A 15,056-nucleotide genomic window follows, 5' to 3' on the forward strand; every position below is an offset into this window, starting at 1 on the left:
TTTGATACATCCCATTGTAAAACATAACCCTTTATCTTAATACCCTCCAGAATTTATGCGGATCAGTTCTGCCATTCAAACCCTATTGAAACAAGGATGAGTTTGGAGAAGAGGTGAGGACGAAATATGGAAGCAAAAACGCCGATCAAAATCGAAGCTCCTAACTAATTTGAAGCTCCTCCAAAAGGATATAGCATACAACAACTGATTTGAAGTGCAAGTGTCTGATTTGAAAGGCCTCATCAAAATCGAGGTAAGGTCGCCACAGATTCGCCGTCGATGTGTCGATATTCACTGACAATGTAAGGTACAAGGTGTTTCCAGACAGATTGGTCAGTGCCAAATTTGTGGCCGAGGACTATTGTATAATCATGAGTTCTTTATCCCTATGGAATGTATTGTTTAAATCTCTCATTCTTTCTGATGGAGGTTCGAAATCAAAGCAACGACCATCGAAATCAAAGCAACAGCCATGGAAATCAAGCCCTAAGAGTGGAAAGGCCTCATCAAAATCGACGGCGTTCCGATCAAGTAGTCCAGCCTGAAATCCTCCGTTACAAAACTTTCGAACCAATTCTCCTCTTAGGCCGCCACAGATTCGCCGGAGTGGCTTCATGTATTTCATTGTATTCATTGTCTTTTTTTATTTATTGTAATTCAATGTATCTCGTTGTATTCCGTGTATTTCATTGTTGTAGACATGTGATTTTTGACCCTCCCCAAGATTTTACATATTTTAGCACTTAAATACTTAGTTTAGGCCTAATATAGTTATTTCAACTAATTTTGACTCTTTTACATTATTTTTATCACATAAATAAAAATTACGAAAATAGTTTCATTAAAGTTTTGTAATCATTTTTAATCTTGAAAAAATACCAAAAAATAAGTTTGTTTTAAACGATTAGTATTATTTTAATAGTTATTTTCTTAAGTAAGATTAAGTAGTATTTTTAATAGTTATCTTGTTTGCTCTATTATTTTTACATACAAAAGGAGGAGAGAATATAATTAGTTTTTGGACCAATTTAGTCTTGCTTGTAGCCCAATTAAACTAATCCCTTAGCTCATTAACTCAAAAGCCCAAACCTAGACACCCAACCCATTTAAGATAATATACAAGAAAAAAAATCAAAAAAACCTAGACCTGGACATTTTGAGAATGAGCCGTTCTCTTTCACGGACACAAGACCAAAACCCTAGGGGAACCTTCTTCTTTTTATGAACATCAACGACAGAACTCGACGACCCCTCTCGGCCGCTAACTCTAAAACGAACTCCATCAACGACCATCTTCTCCACGCCACAAGCAGCCATCCAGCCGTTACCCTCACCAAAAACAACACCCTAAACTTCATCTTCAAGAACAAACAAGACAACCCCATCTCCCAGTGGAAAAGGCCCGATCTCCAAAAGCTTCGGCTGTTCATGCTTCTTCATCTTCAACCGTAGAAGCTCCAGGAACTAAAAAGAGAAGGCTTCCATCTCCGGCGAGACCTCCATCGCCGCCACCCGCCGCAAACCAGCACCAAAATCCGTCAAATCAGCTCTAAAAAACTCAGTTGAAACGCAGCAAACTTCAGCCCCAAAACTCACCAAAAATCAGTCAAAACGTAGCCGAAGCCTTGTCCGAAATAGCTCTCGAATCACATCTGAAATCTGCTGCAACAGCGCCCAAAACGCCACCATAGATTCGAGTCGAGTTGACGAGCTGTCCGTTTGTAAATCCGAGGTTCCGTTCGAGGTGCGGTCTGTTGGTCTTGTTCAAAATCGTTGTTAGCCGCGCAATCCTATCTGTGGTAGTTGCTGGAATTTTTCGACATTTGAAAACGTATTGAGGTTCACTCTAACCCTTCTCTGTTGCTTCCGTGCTTGGGTACATTTTTCTTGTTGAATCTTGAAATTCCTTGTTGGCTTGTTTTGTTTTGCAGATTATTTGCCTTGTTTTAGATGATTTAGTAATGTTCTTTTCTTTGTTTAAATTTGTTCTTTGTCGTTCTTTTGAATATCCTGGATATTGTATGTTAAGTAACAAGAATAGTTGAGAGTTATAGTGAATTAATTTGTGCCATCAAACTTAAGAAGAGCTATAGATCGTGGATTTTGTACATAAAAATGAAAGTATATTAGGCCAAAATGACATTGGGTTCTGTGACAATTTCAATTGGATTTTTGTTTGGTATGTGACGTTTTGAGTTGCATATCGTTTAGATCTTGCTTATTGATTGGACTTTTAAAATGGTGGTAGTATGTTTAGGCCGACCACACTTGGGCAGGCGAGCTTTAAGATTTTTGTTAGTTTTGAGGTGAGAGGTCGTTCCTTTAGTTAAATTTATCCGGGGAATACCCCGAAGGATTTGTATATATTTATCCGGGATATGCCCCGTAGTACATGTATTTGGAGGCCGTGACGAACATAGTGGAGGAAGTATAATGTAGGCTAGCTTTTATTTTTATTTTTATTTTTATTTTTCTTTTATTAGGTGGGGACGACCTCGAGCCTTTTTATATTTATTTTTCTTTTCTGTGCTATTACCTCAAATCGAATATTTTAAAAGCCAACTAGATCGAGTACGCAACCGTGACTTTCACGGGACTTGGGAGTGCCTAACACTTCTCCCCGAGCCAAATGAACCCCCTTACCCAAATCTCTGATGTGGACCTAGTTTTAGAGTTCAAAGTGTTTTTGAAAGGAAAAATCATTTTAAAAACGGTGACCTCGCACACCGAAATCAATGTCAGGTGGCGACTCTGAGTTAATCCTTTTAAAACGAATTTTTGTCACTTTCAATATTGGAAAACCCTTTTCAAGCTTTGCGAAATCTTTTTATTAATTTAAGAAGGTTAGTGAAGTTTTGTAGTGTGACATATGTTTTTTCAATTAATATAATTTATGTATTCAGATGTATTATATAACTTATCTGAAGATTGCTATGTTTTTGGGGGTTTTTCCAGTTGAGAAAATTTTTTATAACCGAAAATATAAATTTTGTGTGTTATAATTGAGTTTGTTGAGTTATATTATTAATCTTTTATGTTAATTGATACACTTTCCGTTTTAAAACAGTGTAATCCCCTGTTTCAAGCCGTGAGTGCAGTCGAATACAGTAATCTGTCCAGCTGTAATCCCATGTTCCACGCCATAAATACAGTCGAATACACTCGAATACAACAACTGATTAGCTGGACTTCTCTGATTCACGCCTATTTTTGCTACTGTATTCATGAATACAATAACTTAAATGCATCAAATACATCATATAGCCACATAAAAGGTATCTATAACCCGTAATATAGCAAATGGTATCTATAGACTAATTACTACTAAAAGATAGTGCTTTATGAAAATTTATCATTAATGAACTTGCACATCACCTATGTCTTAACTAAAAATTTGATAAGAGAATTGTGAAATAATTGCTGGCCCAATTCAAGGAATGTTAATTGATTAATTCCACATAACTTTCAAACTTATAATCTTAAGTGTACTTAGTAATTGTGTGATCAACATTAAGGACAAACATATGAAGAAAGCACAACAAGTAAGCTAGATTTCTTTGACTCCAGAACATCTCATACTAAACAAGATATGTAACTCATTACTCAATGCATAGTATATCGCATACACAAAAATCGATTATATAAGGTATGCCTACATATTAATTACCCTTCTCAAGTCCCACCCGTGGGATTATACTAATTTTTTTTTTTGGTTGCACTAATAGGTGATTGCTATCATGTAACCCATCTTCTTTGTTTCTTATTCCCAAAGTATATCTTCAAGACTTGAATGCGTATTTGATATTACTATACAATTAAGTTTCTTTAACCAAACAATATGATATGTGTTTCCGTTTAGAGGCAGATCTAGGATTTAAATTTTATGAGTTCAACTTTTAAGTTTTTTAGTATTGAACATATTATATTTTTAAAGTTATAGGTTCATATCTATTTGTAGCAATTTTAATGAATTTTTACATATTAATTTTTACTCCGCTGTCGAAAATTATGGGTTCATTTAACTCATTGGTATCATTCTACATCCGCCCCTATTCTCCTATGCCCATTTACAATTTGATAGAAGAAAACAACTGTAAAGATTTCTTAGTGTGCTATTTTTAGATTTTTTATGTGTAAAAATAAAAATATCTTGTAACAAAAATATAAAACTAAAAGAATAAATTGCAAAAAAAATACAAAATCAATTGTCCCGTATAGTTATAGCTTATAAAGGAAAATGGCTTCTGCCCAAAAATGAGTTCAAGAAGAAAAATCAATTTACATTATCTTTTGAACTAATCTCTCACTTCGTATTACTTGCTCTAATATAATACCTATACATTACTTATTTTTGGTACTCAAAATATCATCAAAACACTCTTCGATTTACTAATATTATTATATACTTTTTATATATTTTTTTTCGGGAACACTTTTCACTAAAAACCCAAACATCAACAAATTTTTTTCGTATAATTAATTATTTCATTTTTCTTCACCCCAGACACACAAGTGGAAGAGATTATGCTCTCAGATACCAATTCACGTTATCTAGTAACTACGAACAGGGTGTTCATAAAACCCGAAAAATCGAAACAAACCGAAAACCAAACCAAACAATAGGTGTTAAACGGGTGGGCCGGGCCGGGCCGCTTTTTTGGGACCCGTACGGTTACGATCCGGGCCAGTTCTGGGTTGATTCTTAACGGGTTTAACGGGTTCGGGATCATTCGGGTAAAAATTGAACCGTACGGGTTACGGGTTGAGGGGGCCGGGCCGGGTTTAGTGTATTTTTAAAATTTTTATTGTATTTTGTATAACTATGGTAAGTTATATTAATATAAAGAATACAAGTAAGATGGAAAAAAATTGAACTTATAAATTTCAAGTGTTACATTTATTTCAAAATTCAAACTTACAAATTTGAAAGGTTTAAATTTAACAAGTAAATTAACCAAAAAAGAATAAATTCAAAGGTTTTGCATTGCCTTAGTAAGTTCTTCATAATCAATATGAACTGAGTGACCTTCTTCTGGAGTGTTAAATTCGGATGGGTTACCATGTGTTAATATATCTCCAAGTTCCTCGTCTTCTGGGCTATCAACATCTTCACGTCCTTGATTTCTTCGTTCCAATCTAATCCAATCTCTGAAACATACTAAAACTTCCAAAGCATTGCTTCCCAATGAGTGACGGGTGTCTCCAAGTTGTTGTCTTGCTTGGCTAAATGCACTCTCTGATGCAACAGTTGAAATTGGCACATTCAGCACGTCCCGAGCCATAGCGAAAAGAACATGAAATTGCTTTCCATTCTCATGCCACCATCCCAACAGTGAAAATTCCTTTGTGCGAGGCTCTTTTTGCTTCTGCAAGTAGAATTGAAGTTCATCAATCTTCATGATACTGGTTTGAGTTTTAGAAAATGTAGAAAAAATATTAAAACTATCAAGGCCTTCTTCATCATCCACAGTAGCAGAAGTGGTACAATGCATAGTTGGATTAACATTGCCTACATTAAGAGCAGCATCATCAATTACATTTGCATAATAATTATATAATTGTTGTAAATATTCATTTAGCTTGTTCATACAAGTATATAAATCTGGGGTTTCAGTTGGTCCAATCTCCATATAAGTATATAAAGCATTCATTAATTGGTGACAATCAGACATCTTAATAGAAGGATTTAAAACAGCACCAATTAAGTAAATCGGAGGAATTGGAAAGAAATATTTTTTGAATTTTGCTGCATTTTTTCAACAATATCCCTATATTTTTCTTTCTTCTTAAATTCAAAGAGTAGTAAAGAAATTTCAGCTATATGTACTAAAGCCATAGTAACAGTAGGGTAATATGCTCCAGAAAATTTAACAGTAGCTGTATAAAATTTATGTAAAAATTTAACATCATTAATGACCTCCCAAGTAGTAGTTGTTAACATACGGTTTGGATCAGTACTGTGAGCACGTGATTTTTTGCTTCACGAAAACTACTCCAAAAGAAATCAAAAATAAAACAAATTTCATCTGTGTACAATTTTGAGAATTTGCGTGACATTTTGGTAATTATTTTGTCCGTAAATGTTTACCCTTGTTGTGATTAATTAAAAAAATACAAAATACATGTTGCATACACATTCAAGATTTAATTGTGCATTTTGGAATTAATTAAACCATGTTTTATTTTAAAAGAAAGAAAATCACAAAAATATGTATTTGTTGCATTTTGTCATTTATGTGTGCCGTTGTGTAATTTTATTTTTTAATTAAATGTTTAACCTTGTGTGTTAATTGTTGTTAAGGTTTAATTAATATTTTTGTAGGCTAATTTTGGTTTTACAAATTATTTTTAGAATTTTATTGATTGTTAATTAAAAGTAGAAAAAGAAAAAGAGTTGAAAAAAAATAAAGAAAACTCGGTTTGGGCAAAAAAATTAAAATGAAAGCAGGCCCAAACGAGCTGGCCCAAGGCGTAAACCGGTCCGTCTCCTTAGAGGTGCCCGAACGGCACCGTTTTTGTCACAGTTGAGCGGGGCTGTTGATCTCAAATAGATCAACGGCCAAGATCACATCTTTCATACCCGTCCCCTGTACCCGACCCATTACCCGGTCAAACCGGACCCCCTGTTAGACCAAACGACGGTGTTTTCTCCTGTTAAAATGATCCAGGCCGTAGATCATGATTGATCCAACGGCCAGGATTCCTTAGCCACTCCACTATATAAACCTAAAATCACTACCCGCCCCCATAGCCATTGCCCCTTCCGTCTCTAACCTGTCAGAGACCAACCAAACTCCTCCCTCGATAACCCTAGCCGCCACCAAATCCTCCCACCTGAAACCCGGCGGCAACAACGCCGCCGCCCGCCATAGCCACACCACTGAACCTCCACACCACCTTGAACACGAATCCCTGGTCACTTAACTTCGAATCATCCCCAGTGTTCTCGAATCTTCAATCAAAGATTCGAGCCAAAACCCTAAATCACCTAATGAGTCCCAAAATCACACCAACCACCCACCTGACCTCCCTCATGCTTAAACCACCATTAATCCCGTTCGAATCTCATGAGAACTGCTCGAATCCCAAATCGAACAAAGAAGAACCCTAGATGCCAAGAAGTCGGAGCTCGTCTAGATTGGGGGAAAAACTTGAGGTCTCGACTGACCTTAGTCGATTGTTCTCAGTCGATAACACTCGATTAAGGTCCGTTTGACCCCAAAAACTCGAAGTCAAGGTTGACGGAGCAGGGTCCGTGTGGTTTAATTCCGGGTATCTTTTCTATTTTTATTTTCCATTCATTTTTGTTGTTGTTCTTGACCTGTTTTATCTGGTTGTAATTCACGTTGGGTCAATTAGTTTCTTCATCCTCTGTTCTTAGTTGTTGCTACCTGTTTTAGGTTCAGTGTTGTTTTGCTTAATTAATCTTTTGATTGCTTGGTTACTTTGTTTTTCTCCTTCTCATCAGACCGTTTATTTGGTCCACTTTCAGTAGAATTTTTGTTTGTTGTTGTCGATTATCACTACTGACTGTGTGAATCATTCGAAATAACTTCATCAGTTAGTTCGTCTTGTATGTTTAAGCCTGTTTGGGATTTTGCTTTCTTCTGCTTAGTTGAGAAAATTCGAAGTTATTTCAATATCAGTAATTCTCCTATGAGTTGTTCTGATAGTAGTAATTCAAAGGCTTTCAATATGTGTGTATTTGTTTCCCTGAATCACTGAATCTCTCATTTTTTGATCTTGCTTAAGTTCAGTGTTTGTTGGAATTGGCTGGGTTGCATAACAGGTTAGGATCTGATGTGAATTGAACCTAGGATCACTTTTGAACCTTAAGTTCATTAGGTTAGATTGCAGTAATTTCAGGACTTTAGGGGGTAATCTGGGAATTGAAAACAGGAAGAAATGGGTGGTTTGAGTGCTCTGTCCACTAATTATTAAAAAACCATTAAACTAATGAATTGATTAGTATTAGTGGGGAACAAAACATAGAAGCATGGGGGATTAATTGATTATTGTAAGCTGGCATACCATTTGGGCACAAAACACTTGATAATGGGTTGTAAAGGAAAATGATGGGCAGGATCTGATAAGGTAAGGGGGCAGGGCCAGTGTTGGGATATAAATAGAGTCAGTTATAGACAGAGAAGGGGGGAATATTAGGAGAAGAATTCGGAAATATTGAAAGATTTTTGAGGATTCGAATTTGAAGAGAGTTTAAAAGAAAGAATTTTCTGAACATTAAGAGAGAATTAAGGGTTAAACATTAACTGGTCTTTCAATCTAAAAAAAAGGTTCACTTTGTTTTTGCCCGTTGATTATTGTTGGTGTTTCTGGATTTTCATGTGGTCTGTTCTTTGAGTTTGGTTGGTTATTTGCTACTACTTCACTGGTTATTGCTGGATTTTTATTTTGGTTTTCAAATCTGTCACTGGGTGTTCCGTTTGTTGGTTGTTGCTGGTTATTGTTGCTGTTGTCTGCTACTGATCTACTAATCCTCACCTTCTTCTTCTGTTCTATTATCAGGTACACTACTTTGAATCACCTCGACGTTTGATTATTAAAGTTGAAATAAAATGGACGGAAGATTTCTGTATTTAATTATAGAATAATTGTATTTTAGTTAGATATTAGTTATGTGTTTCCAATTATATGAAGGGTAGAGGCATGTTGTATTAAGACTATTTTTGTAAGATTGTTGATTAGCAGCTAGATAGGGCATAACGTTAGATTACGGACCTAAGATCCTTAAAATGACGTGAATATATGTCAATACAGTATGCCTGTTTAATTTGAGCAGATTTGTTAGATTGTTGAACTATTGGACGTATTTCCGTAGGAATTGCATAGTTATCAGTTTCAGTTTGGTTAATTCATATGTTTAAAATAATGTAGCTTCGGAATCACATCCAACTCTAAATTGGTAATTAGTTAATGTAGTGCATCGATTTAATTGGTTGGTAAAATCTAGCTTTGAACTCGCGAATATAGGAATAGAAGTAACTTGAAGTTTGTGATTTTTGAATCTTGTTAGTAATAAAGATCCGTAAGTATTAGGCAAATATAATTGGTTAGTAATTTCGTATAATCCGTAGGTTTAATATATTTGAAGCGCGATTCAATATAGTAAGGCTAAGAACACTAATCCCATAGGTTATTTAAATTAATGATCAGGCTTAAGCAAACTTTCGTAATCATTAGTAATTAAAGTTGGTTTAGTTTCAAGTATTTGAAAACAATTAGTTCCATCGGTTCATTTCATCTAACAAGGTAGGTTTAAATTAGTTATAGGATGATTAGTTTTTTTTGAAAATATATTGTTTGTCAATTCCGTCTTTATTTATAATTTCAATTTCAATAGTATTGGCTTATAGAATAGGGTATGAAATAATCTCCTTTTACGCAAGTTTGATTGTAATTTTCCGGTTGCGTTTTGCTTTAATCCGATAAATAAGTGATGGCCTTTTCAAGCATGTAATTAACTAGGATTTTTCTTCTTTTATTTTAGAGACAAACTAAAAATAGAAAATGTAGTCACTTTAGGATTGTCCTTAAAATAAAGGAGATGTGCTTCGCCACAGTAAATCACAAATTGCGGGGCTCTCAATAAAAAGACTCAATAACCGGATGGACTTTGGAGTTGGCCGTCTAGTGAATTTTCACGGCCTTTTCCCAAAAAAAAAAACGATACGATAGTCTCTTTAGGACGCGCCTTAATTAATCTTACCTTCCTAAACTCGGGTGTGCATTTATGCAACCCAAATCCAAATCTCGACAGAGTCGAAATGTGTCGACGACCACGTGTACACTGGTTGTGATGTGGTTCGAGATGGATTTCCACAACGTTGCAATTCTCCGTAAAATAATAACAATAATAATAAAATTGATAAAAGCGGTTCAAAGTTAAAATTTGCATATAAGTTCTTACTTGTTAAAAATCAGATAAATAAGCCGAATATAACAGTTGAGCGACCGTGCTAGAACCACGGAACTCGGGAATGCCTAATACCTTCTCCCGAGTTAATAGAATTCCTTATCCGGATTTCTGGCGCGCAGACTGTTAAACATAGTCATTCTTTTCCTCGATTCGAGATTCAACCGGTGACTTGAGACACCATAAATCTCCCAAGTGGCGACTCTGAATAAAATAAACAAATCCCGTTTCGATTGTTCTTTAATTGGAAAAACTCCCTTGTACCCCCGCGGGTGCTGAAAAAAGGAGGTGTGACAGCTCTGGCGACTCTGCTGGGGATAAGGGCACTCAGAATCTCTGGTTCAGGGTTCAGAATTCGAGCTTAGATGAATTGTTATATTTGGCTTTATTTATTATTTGATCTTATTACATGTTTTAGCCTAAAATGTGCAAAATGATGCTTTTTACTATGATATTATTTGAACTGTACATATAAACTGTGCCGAAACCTTCTCTTCTTACCTCCGGGGATGTGCTTACTGGTTGAGACTCCCTATTCTGTTAGTGTCATACCCTAAATAAAAGAGGCTCGAAAAGTTTCTAAGCCGGCTGGCCTTTTGGTTCCCGAAAAGGAGTTCCTTCCTCAACTTGAGTTGTCCGCTCGGGTACACTGTCTAGAACATATACCCAGGTTGAACCTAGAATAACTTGACTTCATGCCGGACCCTAGTAGGAACGTTTATTTTCATCATGTTGCATTTGGCTTAGGGGACTCAACACAGGGGTTGGGTCCGTCTAGGACAAGCAACCTGAAATGAAAAAGACCATCCTACTGCATCTTGTTTGTTTTGCACATTTATTTGCTTCAGATCTGCATGCTGACCGGCTTCTGAAATCAGGAACTTTTGGAAAAAAAATTGAAAAAAAGAGAAAAAAAAATATAGCAGTGTAGGGAGATAACCACTTATTTTTTTAGAAAAATAAAACCAATGTCCAAGTAGTGTCAAAACCTTGCCGAAATTTTAAAAAAAAAAAATTTAGTTTGATTTGTTGGAAAAGAAAGGAGTATTGTTTACAATGTTTAGTTTATATGGGGCGAACTACGCCGGTTTGATTCTCACAGGGCGCGAGATACGTAGGCAACCCTCGTCGGGTCCAACCTCCCATTTTGCAAAAAATAGCCCAAAAATGTCAAGATTTTTTAATTTTTCGTCATAGAGTCGGGTGATGCCGTTTTTATCAAAAATAGCCGAATATTCCCAAAAGGGACGCCGGAAGGCTGACTTTGCATAAACGGCCACTTCTGTCATTTTTATTATTGATCGGTTAACTCGCACAACCTTAAAATCTTCGTCCCTGAAGTGCTGAAAGGTCGTGTTCGGAAAATCTGGTCTTTCTTTTATGAAAAGTAATCAAATCGTTTTGAGTCAAATAAATTTTCTTTTGTTAATCACATTAATAAATGTGCAGAATGAGCACGACTCAAAATGAACCTTTTTCAATCATGAATAAAATCCCCCTCCAGTTGCGGCTATGGTGGAATGATTTAGGCAAAGAAGGGCGAGACGAAGTCAAAAAACATCTGAAAGGTCTCACGGGTTTGTTGGGTATCAGGCCTCGAGGGGATATTATAAGGGCACTGGTCACTTACTAGGAACCTGCGCACAATGTCTTCCACTTCTCGGACTTTGAACTCACCCCGACTTTAGAGGAAATAGCAGGGTACATCGGCAGTGCTGAGGTTCCGTTGAGGCGTAAATGCCTGGTTGCTCGAAGAGCCGTAGCGGTGCACCGGTTTTTGGACTCATTAAAGATAGTCAGAACGATCCATAACCCAGACTTGGCAAAAGGTTTTTGCACTCTGAGCTTCATATACCAAATATACGGCCACGTAGGAGGATTCGACAAGCCAGAAAACAAGTTGTGCAGCAAAAGCAACCGTCAAAAGTGGGATGAACATAGACGGGTTGCTTTCATGATAACCTTCTTAGGGCTTTTAGTGTTCCCAAGAAAATACGGGAATATTGACATAAAAATAGTTGGGGTCATCAGTACTTTGCTCACTCAAGATGACACCACGCTTGCGCCCATGATTGTATCTGATATCTTCCGAGCTCTCACGGCCTGCAAAGCCGGAGGGAACTTTTTCGAAGGGTGTAACTTGTTATTGCAAATGTGGATGACCGAACACCTATGTCACCGAGCCCAGTTCCTGAGCCATGGATCTTCTGAGAAAACCTGCATAGAGGAGTTCTACACCAGAATTAATGAGGTCCGCTTACCTGAAGGAGTCTCGGCATGGACCTCATACTTCCGGACCCTCAGCGCCAGTCAAATACAGTGGACACTAGGATGGTTACCGATCAACGAAGTCATATATATGCCAGCAGCTAGGCCCCATTTTCTTTTGATGGGGCTTAAGAGCATTCAACCTTATGCGCCGTATCGGGTTTTGAGGCAGCTTGGGAGGTGTCAGATAGTGCCGAAAGATGAGGACCTGAGCACCCAAGTGATTGAGATCAGTTTCGATGCCCAGTTTCCTGAAGCAAGGGTCCGCCAGATTTGGAGCCAATGTCAATACTTGGAGGCAAATACTTGTGTACTGAATCGGGCAAAAGGGGACGTTTCACCCGGATATCAGGCTTGGTACAAAGGGGAAGTGTCGTTTGGAAGGCCGGCTAAAAGACCTCACCTTCAAGAATTTGCCAAGTCCTCACAAGAGCATTGGGACTGGTTGGAAAAGGAAAAAGAATACAGGGCCACAATAGGCAAGTTGAAGCAGCAGGTCATAGATCTTCAATTTGAAAGAGAATTCAGACCGCGACCGATGAAGGGGACAAAAAGAAATCAGCCCAAGAAAATGACTCCCTTAGAGCTCAAACCGACGAGTCATAATGGATACCGACAACCAACGGAGAAGCCGGTCCGATAAAAGGTTGATAGCAGGGTTAAGGAATCAGATCATTGAAAGCCGAAAAGACTTGGAACGATCTGAGGCTAGCATAACAAGAATGCGGGCCAGATGGGCAAAAGGTACAACAGCATAGAAAAAACACCTATGGCAAGTGAGAAGGGATTATGAAGGGAGCATCGCAATATTAAGAGAAACAAATTCCACTCTCAGAGATCAGGTCTTTAAACAAGCCCGAGATGCTAGAACGGACAGGGATCGCTGCTATGATTCAATAGCCCGAATGGAAGAACAAATGAAGAGGTTCCAAGATCAGCTCGTTGACAACACTCAAGTATTGGGATTAAAGAATCAACGAATAGAACAGCTGTGTATGGAAAGGGACAGAATCAGGGGTAGGATCGATGAGATTGGGTGCTACATCACCACGAAATGCCTAACATGTGAGGAAATGCCCTGTGATACCCTTTTTGCCTCAGTCATGGGTTATGTCCACCGGATCATGGAGGAATTAAAAAGCTTGTAAAGAGGCCTGGCACCAAAGCCCGCGGAAAGGCCGAACGATGCCTCGCGGGAACCAAAATTCAAGGCTTTAATGTATCCCTAGTTCAAGTCTGCACTTCTTTGTTTTTAAAAGTCTGTTGTCTACCCTTATATTCTCTTTTCATATCAAACAATGTTAATAGTGTGGAGTTTTTTTTTCAAATAATAGCTTGTAATAGCATATTTTGGTAATAAAATGCAAAATTGTGTCTTTATTTTACTTATGTCAGAACTACGCCCGGTCTGATTCATGCGGGGACATGATACGTAGGCAATCTACATAAGATTTGACCACCACTAAAAGATAAAAAGAAAAGGCAAAGTGAATAAAGAAAGGACATAAGCCGGAATGACGCATACAGTCAAAGCAAAAACATGTTAGAAATGGTTAAACTGCCTAGGAACATTGCATTCCCCAATGTGAAAGTGCAATACGTGTTAAACTCTAACGCTAACAAGTTTGTTGTTTATATCAGAGAAAGAAATTTCAAAACAGTTAGCTCGTTAAAACGTTCTGGCAGATTACCATTACCATACAAGATCAAAAGGGCCCATTCCGGAAAGTATGTCTGGTTCGGACAAACGTGTTGAGGAGGAAAAGACATAGATGCAAATGATGAAGGAGAAAGTAGACAGGTTGAGACAAGAGATAGCTGGGATGCACCTAGCCTGGGCTAAGGGACAAACACCACCAATACTTCCCCCTACTCCTACCCTTTCACCAGCTTGGACTCCGGAACACCATTCCACTGGTCCATCAACGAGCTTCCCCATTGCCCAATACTATCAAGGGGAAACTTCCTATAATCCCCAAGCTTCACCACCCAAACAAAATCCTCCTTTACCAGTTGTTCCTGTTTTCGTGGCACCTCCACCCGCCGCATTGCAAAAATCACTCGATGAACCAGTGTTTCAGGTTCACGACAATCAATACTATCCTCCTGAACTCACCTTCAAAGCACCCGAGCCATACACTTACACCCCTCACCTTCAGCTCCCGACAAAAACTGACAGGCCAGCTAAGAATCCGGAGCAGGACGAAGTGCTTCGTAAATTGAAAAGCCTGGAGCAATCCTTCAGGAATATGCATGGATTGGGCAGCCAAGTCAGTATGTCCTATAAAGATCTATGTCCCTTCCCCGATGTTCAGTTTCCAGCAGGTTTTAAGATGCCAAAGTTTGATCTATATGAAGGACATGGTGATCTCATGGCGCATCTATGAGGTTTCTGTAGTAAGATGAGAGGGTCAGGTGGAAAGGATGAGTTGTTGATAGCCTATTTCGGTCAAAGTTTAATCGGTTCCACATTAGAGTGGTACACGAGGCAGGATCCTAGTAGGTGGTATACCTGGGATGATCTAGCACAACCGTTTGCAGGTCATTTCCAGTATAACCTTGGGATCGTCCCCGACCATCTCACACTGTTAAAACTTGAGAAAAAGCCTAGGGAGAGCTTCAAGGAATTCGGATTCCGTTGGAGAGAACAAGCGGCAAGAGTCGATCCGCCAATGAGGGAAGGTGAAATGGTGGACTACTTCTTACAAACGTTGGAGCCAACTTACTTTTGTCACCTGGTGACGTTAGTTGGTAAATCTTTCAATGAAGTAGTAAAAATGGGTGACATGGTTGAAGAGGGACTCAGGTCCAACAAGATAATGAGTTATTCGGCGATCAAGGCCACAACTCAGGC

General features: G+C 38.0%; 1 long non-coding RNA gene across 1 annotated transcript; it reads left to right on the forward strand.

Moving 5' to 3' along the window:
• The first annotated feature begins 1,152 nt into the window (after positions 1-1,152).
• On the forward strand, positions 1,153-8,818 carry LOC138891196 (uncharacterized). Its single transcript, XR_011407523.1, has 2 exons — positions 1,153-1,839; positions 8,527-8,818. It is a non-coding gene; the product is annotated as an uncharacterized lncRNA (long non-coding RNA).
• Positions 8,819-15,056: the final 6,238 nt, after the last annotated feature.

The sequence above is a fragment of the Nicotiana sylvestris genome, chromosome 5 (assembly GCF_000393655.2).
Source record: "Nicotiana sylvestris chromosome 5, ASM39365v2, whole genome shotgun sequence".
Classification (NCBI taxonomy): domain Eukaryota; kingdom Viridiplantae; phylum Streptophyta; class Magnoliopsida; order Solanales; family Solanaceae; genus Nicotiana; species Nicotiana sylvestris.